We start from the raw sequence: 7,500 nt of genomic DNA, 5'->3' as shown, positions 1-7,500 counted from the left end.
AAAAAAGAAGATCGGAAGGTTCCCTGCCGTTCGACCCTGGGCCCTGCAGAGTTTGTCGTTGCTATGGTTCTTCTGTAGTTTTTTTTCGCCTCTGGGATGATCAGGGATGGACTCCCTGCCTCTCAAACCCAGACTCCATGTCCATTTGGAAGTAGACATTAAAACTGCCTCGCTGGTTTTCTGAGTCGGGGGCCTTGTATTAGACACGACCTGCTCAAAGGGACCTGACCCTAAAAATCTTGGTTTTCTTCCTTGCCTTTGGCCGTGTGGCAGACTTCCCGTCTGAATGGATTGTACCCCGGTTCCCCTAGTGACCCAGCTCCAACCTCCGGGAGCGTTTCCTCATTTTGTTTCTCTCTGAGCAACACCCTCCACCCCCCACCTCCCACTCCCGGCTGATCCCCCAGGCCTCTGTGTGTCCTTTGCTCTTGGGTCCTCTTCAGAGGGTGTTTCACAGAGCCTAGGTTTTTAATTTTGGGGACTTCCAACCCCTCCGTTTACTTTTTATTTTTTATTTATTTATTTTTTTTTTTATGGATCGCGCCTTTGGTGTCCAGTCTTAAACCCTCTTTGCCTGGCCCTAGATCCCCAGCTCTCCCCCTAGAATCACCCCCCCCCCATGCGCGCGTGCACACAGACACAGACACACACAGACACACACACAGACACACACACACACACACACGCACACGCACACGCACACGCACACACACACGTGTGTTCCAGTGTTCTGTTTCCCATGGAAGTGTGAGATCCGTTTGGAGTTCACATTGGTAGGAGGGGTGAGGTCTGGCTGTTTGGATAGAAGCTTTCTTCTTCCTTTTTTTCTCCTTCAAAAAGAATTTTGGTGCTGGTGGTAGGGAGGTAGGTAGAGAGGGAGGGAGGGAGGGAGGGAGGGAGGGAGGGAGGGAGGGGGGAGGCAGGGCGGTGAAGGAGCGAAGGAGCGAAGGATCCAGAAGGAGGGTCAGAGAGCAGGAGGGTGAGAAGCAGCAGAGTCTCTGCTGAGTAGGGAGCCCCGATGGATGCGGGGCTCAATCCCAGGACCCGGAGATCATGACCTGAGCTGAAGGCAGAGACATTTCACCGACTGAGCCACTCAGCCGCCCCAGTTTTCTTCTTTTTCTTTCTTTCTTTCTTTCTTTCTTTCTCTTCTTTCTTTCTTTTTTTTTTTTTTTCTTTTTTTTTTTAGATTTTATTTATTTTATTTGACAGAGAGAGATCACAAGTAGGCAGAGAGGCAGGCAGAGTGAGAGGGGGGGAGCAGGCTTGCCGCTGAGCAGAGAGCCCGATGCGGGGCTCGATCCCAGGATCCTGGGATCATGACCTGAGCCGAAGGCAGAGGCTTTAACCCATTGAGCCACTCAGGTGCCCCCCCCAGTATTCTATTCTTGTTTCTTTGTCTGCCTTCTTGCCTGCGTGTTGGGCCTGTGGATGTCTGATGACTGACTGACTGTCCTCTGATTTCGTGGGGAGGTGGGCCATGTTTCCTCCTTTGAATGGCCTTTGCGCATCGGTGTGCTATGCCCAAATTCCGAGACCCCCCCCCCCCCCCCCCCGACGACCACCAGAGTCCAGAGTCAAAGCCAAACAGCAAGGGTTGTTTATTACGAGTTCGAACCCGGACCTCCGCGCACTGGTTGCCGGTGACGCTAAGAGGTCCTGAGCTCAGGATCACGGCACTTTTTATGCACTATTTTTGGGGAGGCAGGGACTTAGCATACATCATAGTATCTCCTAACAAATCACTACATACCGCGGGAAAATCAAACAGCAACTTATCGCCCTCGCCCCGCAAGGACGACAAGAACCCTGGTTCGGATGCATCTTCTCTCTCTTCTCTCTCTTTATTTCTGCAAGTCTACACACTTATATATGCTTACATGACCAATCAGCGAGCAGGGTACAGGAGGGAGCGAATCAGGCGGTGCACCTAAACGAACAACTTCGCTAGCAACCAATGCTGTTTACTTCCTCTTTGGGCGTTCCGCTTAGTCTCACGAGGCAATCCTAACCTGGCAACTAGCCAGGCGCCATCTTTTACTGGCGGAGGCCGCCCTGGCCAGGGGCCTGCCTCCGACAGCAACTCTCTCATATGACTGGCGCGCTACAGAGGGGGGGGGGGGGGGGGGGGGAGGCTGGGAACAGATTATTGGTTAGGTCAAAGGGCTGTCATTCTTCAAACTGCTTGGTGGGCACCGCTAGGGTATGTGTCACCTCTGGATTGGCTGGGGTCTCCCTGACAAGCCGCGGGGTGCCAGATGGTTGTTATCTCTTGCACCCAGAGCTGGGTGGGGGGTCCGGGAGCAGTCATTTTGTCACGTCCAATTCTGGGTGGGGGTTTCTCTGGTGCCAGATGACTGTTATCTCTTGGCCCAAAGCCGGGTGGGGGTCCGGGAGCGGCCACTCTGCCAGGTTCAATTCTGGGCGGGGGTTGTGTGGTTACAGAGTGCTTATAGAAAGTTTGCTGGTAATTTTCCATCTCCTCATGGGTTAGCAAGGGAAGGTGCAGAAGCAGAAATAGCGGTTATGGTTATAGTTTAGGCATCTCAGGTGGAACCTTTGTTGGGCTTGGGTATATCTGTTTGGGTATCTGTTCCGTTCCATTGATTCATTGATGGACCGACTATGTCTCTTTGTCTGCCAACATCACAGGGTTCCCACGGCCTCTACCAAAAAAAAAAAAAAAAAAAAAAAAAAAAAAAAAAAAAAAAAAAAAAAAAAAAAAGGCATTCGACCAGGGTGACTTTATTTCTGATTTTTTTTTTTGTTTTCCTATGTTGTGTTTGAAATCGACATAGCGATTCGAATGTCTTTGGCCTGTCAGCTCTGTACACCCACCCAGTGTGGCCCTGGAACTCAGGACCCCCACAGATCAAGAGTCGCCTTCCTCGGGGATCCTCTGGACTGAGACAGCTAGGTGCCCTGAAAGATGTGTACTTGAATCACAGGTGTGAAGTCTGCGCCCATGAACTTTGCACTGGGAAACCTTATTTGGATCGTCGCACTCTTGGGGAAATACTGGTGAAAGAATGTTGTGTAGCTAACTACGGAGGAACTGACTTGGAAGGAAAACCTTTTTCAGTTTCTGGTGTTTGGTCAATTCTCTCGACTCAATAGGTGTCCAGCCTTCAGATTCACATTATTTGCTTGATTTCTCTCTTGTCTGCGTTTCCTCATTTACTTTTATAGTGAGTGCTCAGGGTTGATGCTTGACAGAGAACAGTTTTCATCCTGGCGGGTGGGTGGGTGGGTGGGGGTGGGTGGGTGGGTGTGTGTGTGTGTGTGTGTGTGTGTGTGTGTGTGTGTGTGTGTGTGTGTGTGTGGTGTGTGGGTGGGGGGGGGGGGGGGGGCTCTTCCGGCGGCAGCGCGGCCCGGGCGCGTTTCCCAAGTCTCCTCTGGGCTGCTGGAGTCACGCCGTGCCCGCCGGGAGCTCCCGGGCTGACGCCCGCCCCTCCGAAGTGGGCCGGGACACGAGATTGGGCGGTCTGGTGGCCGGCAGCGCGACTTCACGGCCCTGCGATCCGGGCCTGCCTCGGTGTCTTTCGCGGCGGTTGTCTGCCGCCACCTGGCGGCCGCTTTTATATAGCGTCTCCCCGCTGGAGCGTGGGCGACATCGGCAAGGGATGGCATTTGGTGGCGGTCCCCGAGCTGCAGTTCCGGGAAGCCGGCGACACTAGAGGGAGCCTCCGGTTTTCTCTGGAGTGTCGGGGCGCAATCGGCTCGTGGGAGATTGAACCCGTAGTTTTTTGGGGAACTAGTGGCGCTCTAGCCTCGTCCTCCTCCTCCTCCTCGCTCTCCCGTAGAGGTGTTGGGGGCTGCCTGGAGGGGTGGACCAGCACCCCGCCGGTGCCCCCTCCTCCACCCCTGGCGGAACGGGAGAGGGTGTGCGCGTGCGGCACGAGGACGCCGTTCGGCGTGAGGCTCTGGCCGGGTCGTCAGGCCTTCTGTGTCCCGCGTGTCCCGTGTCACACTCGGGTGGTTGGGGACCGGCGTGAGCCTCGCTGGGAAGCCCGTGGATGGCGCGAGGGTTCCGTCCGCGGGCACGCGTGGGGTCCTGGTCGTCGCCCCCGATTTTCTCACCAAGTTTTCCGAGGCCCTCTGCGTAGGTGGGGACCGGATGGGACCGGATGGGATCAGACCAGACCAGGCCGCGCCGCGAGGGGAGGCACGGGCCGCGACCTCCGTGGAGGTCCGGCCATCGGGGGGCGCCTCCACGGGTCCGCCCCCTCTCCCAGTCCCAGCCGGGAGTCAGTGACCGTCCTGGGGCGGTCCTGAGGGCCGGGGCCGGTGGTGAGAGAGAGGAGGAGGCGAGCGCCGGCAGATCCCCCCCCCCCCAAAACTTGATTCTTCTCGAAGTCCCGACCTTGGGACGACAGGCGGACCAGGGGAGGAGCTAGCCGGGCAGAGCCGGGCAGAGCCGGGCAGAGCCGGGCAGAGCCGGGCAGAGCCGGGCAGAGCCGGGCAGAGCCGGCCCGGGCCAGCCCAGCCCACCCCCCCGCTCCAACCCCCTCGCGTCGTCTGTCGGTCCCGGCTACCCCCTCCCCCCCCCCCCCCATGCTCCCGGGGGTCGACCAGATGGCCCTAGGGGTTCCGTGGGGCGCACCCACCCCTTTTCTTGGGGGTGTGTGTGTGTGTGTGTGTGTGTGTGTGTGTGTGTGTGTGTGTAGGGTGATGGAGCGGTATTTGGGGCCAGTGGCTGGGCCACGGTCCCACGAGGTCCCGGTGACCTGTGGCTAGGCCCCGCCTGATGGCGTGGCTATTTTGTCCCCTGAAAGGAGCACTTTTTGTTGCCAGGTAGGTGCTGACACGCTGTTTGAGTGACTTGCCTTAGAGATGTGGGCCTCTGGGTGCGTGCGGGGCTCCGGGCTTGGCCGTGGTGCCAAATCCGGCTCGGCCCTCGCTTGTTTGAGCCGTCTGCGTGGGCCTGTGCGCTGCCGGCTCTTGTTGCCCCCAGGTGGCCTGGGCTGTGGTGTCACCTCTGGTCTCCAGCACCCGAGGGCTGCGTGGGCAGGTGGCGTGGGTCCTTTACCCCGTGCACTCTGCGTTGCGGGCACCCGGCTGTGGCTGTGGCAACCCCCGTTCCGTTCCGCAAGGCTCCGTGCCACGTGTCAGGCATTCTCCCTGGGTTGCCCGGCTGTTCTTGCCCTAGGCTCGAGGGGTGCCGGCGAGGCTGAAAAGCAGGCCCTTCTGGTGGATGTCCTCGCCGGTTGTTTCCCCCCTCTGGGGCCTCCTTGGGCACGTTTTTTGCTGATCGATGTGGTGATGTCGTGTTCTCCCGGGCCGGGCCTAAACCGCGTCAGACGAGGGGACGGACATTCATGGTGAATGGGACCGTGCTTCTCGCTCTGCCCGCGGGTCCCTCGCTCCTCCTCTTCTTCTGCCCCCCGCTGTCGTGGGTGGTGTAGGGGGGGGGAAGGGTGCGGGGGGGTGTGGGCTCCGGCCCGACTCCACTTTCCCCACGGTTCCCGCCTCAGGGCGCCCGTGGGCGTGGGGGGCCCTCTGACGCAGCGGACACTCTCGCTTGCCTCTCTTGGCGTCTTGTGGGGTGAGCGGCCCTCCCCGTGGCGGGGAGGGCTGTCCCCATGCCGCGCTGCTCACCGCCTGGGCGTGCTGAGTGCGTGGCGCCTGGCCCTCTGTGGTGCCCCTGGAGCGTTCCAGGTTGTCTCAGGTGCCTGAGGCCGAGCGGTGGCGTCGTTTCCCGTTCCCAGCGACCCCCTCGGGCTGCCGCTGTCGGTGGTGTGTCCGAAGAGCGGGTGGTGGAGCCGGTAAGGGAGGCCCAACCCGCCCCCCTCTGTGTGGGTGCGGGCGCCTTGTCGTCCCCTGGTGCGCGTCGTGCCAGGGGTGTGTGTGGACAGGACTTGGTGGGGCGTGTGAGTGACCGTGCGCTTGGCCAGCCGGGGGCTGCCGCTGTTTTGCCCAGCAAGCCGTGCCCGTCTCCGCTCCTCTCGTGGCCACGGTGGAGGCACGAGGTTCCTTCTGGGCGGTGATGGGAGCATGGACTGTGTGGAGAGGCAAAGGCGGTGCCCTTGTCGGGCTCTGGCCGCGAGCGCTCAGGATTGCCCTGTGCCTATCCCTTGCCGCAGACCCACCCCTGCCCCCAGGCCCTTGGAGGCCTGTGGGGCGCCGTCTCGCGGGGCTCGGTCGGGGGGACGAATGGGTGGGGGCGATGCGCCCTCGGTGAGAAAGCCTTCTCTAGCGATCCGAGAGGGTGCCTTGGGGTACCGGAACCCCCCAGCCGCTGCCCCTCCTCTGCGCGTAGTGGCCACCGATGCGGGGTGACTACCGTTGCGTGTTGGGCAGAGCCCCCTCTCCGCGAGGGGCCTGCCGGCCCCGCGGTGGGGCCGAGCGTAGCTCTCTTGCCTACCGCGGCCTGCGCCTCCCCCCTCCGAGTCGGGGGAGGATCCCGCCGGGCCTGGCCGACGTCTGGCACGTGGGGCTCCCGTGTGCGTGCGAGGGAGTGCGTGCGTGCGTGCGTGGCCACTCCCCCGCGGCCGTGGGTCTCCTGCCCTGTTGCCGTGCGAGCGGCTGTGTCTGCTGCCCGCTCCCGTGCCGAGTGGCCGCCGGCGGTGACGTGTGGCCACGGGTCGGGGCCGCTCTCGCCTGGGGGCGCTTCCCCCCCCCGGTCGTGGTTCCGGGGCGGACTAGACGGACGGGCGGAGGTTTAGACGGGCCCCTGTGGCGGGGGTCCCGTGGGGTTGGGCCCCAGCGGTGTGGGGGCCCCGGTTCGCGGTGGGGGAGGCGCGCCAAGGGTGCTGAGGCCGGCCGGCGTCCCCGGGCGTCGCGGGACCGCTCTCGTGCTGGTGGCGGTGGGATCCCGTGCACGTTTACCTGGCGGCCCGGCTCGCGCCTTCGTTGGTGTGCCCTTCCCCCCCACGAACCGCTCTGCACGCGCTGGTCGGCCGTCGCCCGCTGGGCACCCTCCCCGTCGCCGCCGACCCCCCCCCACTTTGTCCCTGGCTTGCCTGGACGGCTGAAGGCGCGCTATGCCCTCGATCCACTCCCTCGGGACCAAAAACGGCCTCGCCGCTGTTGGGCGTTGTCCCCTCCCCGGCCTCTAGGGGCTCTTGGGGAGGGGGTCGTCCCTGGGCGAAGGAGCCTCGGCCCCCGGTGAGGAGGAGAGGCCGCGCGGGTCCAGTCGAGCGGGGCACGGAGGGATGTCGTCGTGCGTGTGGGAGAGTGTCCTGTTGGGGGTCGGTCGTGACTGTGCCGTGGTGGCCGGGGGGGGGTCCCGAGCCCCGCGAGGTGGCCAGGGCCGGCCGTGGGCCGGGTCGTTGTCCTCGGGTGCCATGGGACCGCCCTTGTGCTGGAGGCCTTGGGGCGGTGGGACCCCGTGTGCCCCGGTGGCCGACCTCGGGCCTTGGAAGGCGCCTTTTGAGGGGCTCTTGTGCTCCCTCGCGGCGGCCCGCGGTCCTCTTCCCACGTGGCTGCTCCGGTTTCTGGCGCCCAAGCCCCTTGTCGCCGAGCCTTTGTCTCGCGGCCTCCCCGCGTCTGCCTGCCGAC

The sequence above is a fragment of the Mustela putorius genome, unplaced genomic scaffold, assembly GCF_011764305.1.
Source record: "Mustela putorius furo isolate JIRA1106 unplaced genomic scaffold, ASM1176430v1.1 tig00003906_pilon_pilon_pilon, whole genome shotgun sequence".
NCBI classification, from domain to species: domain Eukaryota; kingdom Metazoa; phylum Chordata; class Mammalia; order Carnivora; family Mustelidae; genus Mustela; species Mustela putorius.
Note: the sequence above shows the minus strand (reverse complement) of the source record.